This window comes from Myzus persicae, unplaced genomic scaffold, assembly GCF_001856785.1.
Source record: "Myzus persicae strain clone G006 unplaced genomic scaffold, MPER_G0061.0, whole genome shotgun sequence".
In the NCBI taxonomy this organism is placed as follows: Eukaryota; Metazoa; Arthropoda; class Insecta; order Hemiptera; family Aphididae; genus Myzus; species Myzus persicae.
In genome coordinates this window covers 6,450-11,793 of record NW_019104305.1, presented here as the reverse complement: position 1 = coordinate 11,793, position 5,344 = coordinate 6,450, and positions in this window count along the sequence as shown.

Here is a 5,344-nt window from a genome sequence, read left to right as displayed (position 1 = left end):
ATTTAATACAAGGCTCCTGATATATTTTTACAATAGCAATTGTAAAATATTTAAAATACATAGGCACAATTTTTTTTTATAAGCATTTAAAATTCGAATTTTGACTCAGATATATTGGTATTAATATGTCTTAAACCAAGACTGACATACCGTCTCCACTCAGAATCGTTTTTCTTATACAATGATATTGTATCATTGAATTCAAATTTAATTCCATCCATTATATACTATACAGTGACCCACTTGTAACCTACAACTGTACAGCAGAGCGACATCCACTTACCCGCTTTTTTTTTTTATTAAAGAGTGATAAATGTATATCGTGTTTAATTTTTTTAAATGTAATTATAATTATTTTAGCCCTGCAGAAGAAAATGTAAATAATTCACCACAAAAAGGCTTTTTGTCTCCATCTATATCAAGGTAAGATTAATTTGAACATTTGAAATGCTTATAAAAAAAATTGCAACTATATATTATAATCTTTAATAGTAGACCATATATTTATATAATTTAAATCGACTTTGTCAAAAATTGGTTTTGCGTAAAATGTATATTTTTTTTCCTGACACATTAGTTTGAAAATTACTGGAGAATTTTTACTTTTGGCTATCCAAATATTTATCCATGTATATCTGCATTTTAATAAGAGTTTTGAAAAGGTAAAAAATTAGGCACTTATTAGTCGTATCACGTATTCTCTCATTGAAAAATAAAATGTGTTTATACTTAAATGTACCAATTTACTGAATTTTACGTTGATTTTATCAGAAAAATCCACATTCTAACTATATGATACTTTCGTATTTGTTATATATGGCAATCTCGTATTTTTATGTATTTACGAATCTTTATTTCTTGTTAGATGTTCTTTAGTAACTTCTACGCCTATGCATACTAATACTTTGTTGTCAAGACGTATTGCTACAATAAATAATTTTTCGTTTGATGATAAAATAGTGGAACCTAGCTCAATTCTAGATAAGTATGTTTATTATTTATATAATATTACATAGTTATTTGTTATATAATTTTACTATTTTATTTATCTTTGCTATTGTATATATACTATATAGTGACATTACTGACATTGAATCAAACATTAATAGCCATAGTTTAACCATATCAAATGAACCCAGTACATCATCTTTCAAGTATGTGATATTAATAACTATTTTTAATATTTTAAGTAAATCTATGTTTATATATTACTATTTATTTTGTAGTATGGATATTTTAAATGGCCGTAGAATAGTTGATATAGGTCATATTTTCAATGAAATTCAAAATAGTCGTCATAGTGGTGGATTTGGATGTTCATTTTTAGATATGATTTTTAAAAGAGAAGAAATAAATGGTTTCTTCTCAATTTTCTATTTTCATTGTAAAATGTGTGGTATTGAAAAAAAAATATCTTCTGAAAAACCTAACAATTTTGAATGTATTCCAATAAATAAAGCAGTAGTAAATGCTACACTAGCTATAGGTAAGACTATCAAGTATTGAAAACACCCATAAATGACCTATTTAAACAAAATAAGATTATATTAATAGGTATTGGATATGCACAACTTTTTGAACTTTCGGCCTGTATCGATATACCTTCAATGTCATCCAATACATACCAATCAATATTGTCATCAGTCGGAAATGTAGTGCATGCTTCAGCGTGGGACGAAATGAAAAAGGCGGGAGATGAAGAGAGAGAAATTGCATTAAAAAATGGTATATTAGATGAAGACGGTATACCGATGTGTACCGTTATTGCGGATGGCCAATGGTCTAAAAGGTCTTATAAAACTAAATATGATGCATTTTCTGGAGCGGCAACTATTATTGGTTATAATACACGCAAAGTTTTGTTCGTCGGTATTCGAAATCGTTATTGTTCAATTTGTCAAAGAGCATCGGATAGAGACGAAAATAAACCAGTACATAAATGTTTTTTAAATTGGACAAGTAGTTCAACCGGGATGGAAGCTGATGGTATACTGGAAGGGTTTTTGAACAGTGTTCAAATGCACGGTCTTAAGTATAATAAACTCATAGGTATATTTATAAAAACATAATTTGTTATAAATTTATAATTATGTAAATACAATAAACATCATTATTAAATAGGCGATGGTGACAGCAGCGTTATCAAACGTTTGAATGAGGTACTACCATATGGTCCTCATTTTACGGTTGAAAAAATTGAATGTAGGAACCATCTGTTACGAAATTCTTGTCAAAAATTGTTAGCACTAACCAAAAAAACCGAATATCCTGTTCATATAAGAAAATTTATACAAAACAATATTCTTCGATTTAGAAGTGACATAACAAAAGCTGTACAGCATCGTAAGATGAGTGGTTTATCTATTCCAAACAAAATAGCAGGTTTAAAATTTGATTCATATTTAACTATTGTACATTAATATAATTTAAATTGTAAAAATATAATTATATAAACAGTTCACTTTTTAACTTGGTAAATATTTTTTATCAATTATAAAATTAAGTGACAGTTGCTGATTATATAATTTTATTCAACAACAATTATATTCTTACATTCTATAATTGTTTTTCTTTATTTAATACCCATTTAGATCTACGAAAAGATATTGAAAATAGTCCATATCACCGATTTGGACAACATGACAATTGTGACAGATATTTTTGTTCTGGTTCAAAATCCGGTGAAATAAATTTAGTTGGTGATGTAGAAAAGTGTGGGTTAATGAGAGAAGTAAAAAATATTATTCTCCGTCTTGCTAATAATTCATGCAGCCTGATTCAAGACGTTGATAATAATGCGTGCGAACAATTCAATAGTCTAATCAATAAGTTTATAGGTGGTAAAAGAATTAACTTTACTCAAAGAAACACATACACTACAAGAATTGAAGCAGCAATAGTTTCTTTCAATTCCAAAGAATATTTACGAAGTATACATAAAAAAATGGTTTTTAAAAGTCCAGGTAAATATTTTTTAAATATAGTTACCTATAATTTAAATACTTGATAAATTTACACAATTTATTTTGCTTTTTTTACAGGACACATTGGAAAAAAATATCTAAATAATTTAAATAGAATTCGGAAAAATACTATAAAAAGAAGATGTTTATTTGTAAATACTGCGAAAAAAAATAAGAAAAAAAGCTCGTCGGCTCCAGATAAAAATTATGGTTTAGCTGAGCCCCTGATTGACACTATATTACCGGAGGAACTAGAAATTAAAAAAAATTGTTTTTTAAATAAATTAAAAACTGTTGACCTGCATCACCTAAATTTGGACACTCGAGATCAAAGTGGAAATCAAAAGTGGTTTCAAGAACGGAAAAAACGTTTGACAGCTTCCAAATTTGGCGACATTTGTAAAATGAGACAAAATACCAGCTGCAAACGACAAGTCCATGCAATTATATATAACCCACAAATAAAAACGAAAGAATTAACTCATGGAATTGAAATGGAATCATATGGTAGAAAAAAATTTGAGGATGTAAGTGGGTTAAGTGTTGAGACTTGTGGACTAATTGTAGACAGCGAGATTCCATTTTTGGCTGCTAGTCCAGGTAAAATAATTAATATAATAATATTAATAAAATAATTTTTGTGTATAATATTTATATTACCTTATTGGCTTATAATATGTTTATATACTAATATATACTTATATACTATTTGTTAAAATTATATATTTAGTTTTATATTATTGAATTTTTAATTTTCAGATGGTATGATCGGTAATGATGCTATTCTTGAAATCAAGTGTCCATATATTGCAAAGGATACTAACGATGTAATTGAAGCAGTAAATAATAAATTGGTAAATTATTTCTTACTAAATATACGTATAATATGTAACATATTAATCACTTATTCATCTAATTTTAAATTTGTCTTAAATTATAAAATATATTTAATTGTTGTTTAATTGTATAGTTACAATATTGCACACTATTGCATACAAATAATGGTCAACAGATTGTGCAATTAAAAAGAGACCATAGTTATTATTATCAGGTGATGGGGCAGTTACACATTACAAGGAGAAAACTATGCTATTTTGTTATGTATGCAACTAAATGGATACATATAGAAAAAATAATTTATGATGCCGATTTTTGGGAAACAAAAATGGTTGGAAAACTAACTGCGTAAGTATTATTACAGTTCACTTTTTTTAAATTATAAAAAAAGTTCATTTTGTACCTACTACAATATTTGTTATGCCAAAAAAAAATAATCGTATTGAATTATTTTTCAGATTTTATATAGATTGTTTATTGCCAGAAATAGTAGAACCTTTATATGGTAAGCGACTATTAGTGTCAGATATTCGAGAACCATCAAGAATCATTGAAGCTCAACAACTAAATAATAAAAATAAATCAATAAAAAATCTAAAAAAAAAAACCTAAATTGAATGTATTAACTTTGATGTATGTAAATAATTTTTGTATTCTAAATTGCTATACCTAATTATATTATATTATATTTATTATACCTAGTGATGAAAGATAAAATACATTTTGGCGTATTAAGTGCGATAATTAAATTACAATTTTACGTTAGATGATAACAGTAGTTAGATACTTAAAATTTACCTACTAAAAAAATTATATTTAGATATTTTGGTAATACTAGTTTAGGTTACAGTTATAAATTAGATATTATTTACTGTATTGAATATATTTTTTATGAAGTAAGTATTTAATAATGCAATAAATACAAGCCACGTAGGTACGCGCGAATATTAACATGATTACGGCGTGCCGCGGCGACAATTTGGCATTATATACGCGTATGCATTGTATACATATATATAATATATATATACTCGACCCGTCACAGAAGAAGGTTGAGAAAATAATAAACGTCGCTCCCGAATGAGCAAAATCGTCGGCCGGTCGCCGACTACGATTAATGGGCGTGGCTTAAACGCCGCGTGCCTGCGCATCACGAAAACACCTTACAGCGCGTTCTCTCGGTCGTTGTTTGCGTTTCGCTTTCGGTGCGGCGTCCTCTTAAAACGAATCTACAATTATCGTCTTTGTAGAACTCGTAGAGTCGTGGAAAATTGCTTTGGGATTTTAGCACAAAAGTTTCGTGTTTATAACAGGAGAATACAATCGAAGCCAGAAAATGTGGATTATATTATTTTATCAACATGTGTTCTTCATAATTTCATAAAAAAATATAATAATAGTGTCACTGAAAATGTTCAAAATTTGAATGATCTAACTTCAAACATAACTTTGAATGATATACCTATGCAAGGAGGTGGTGCTGGGCGAGCAGCATTTGCAACTAGAGAACTATACAAACATTTTTTTAATTCCTCAGCTGGTTC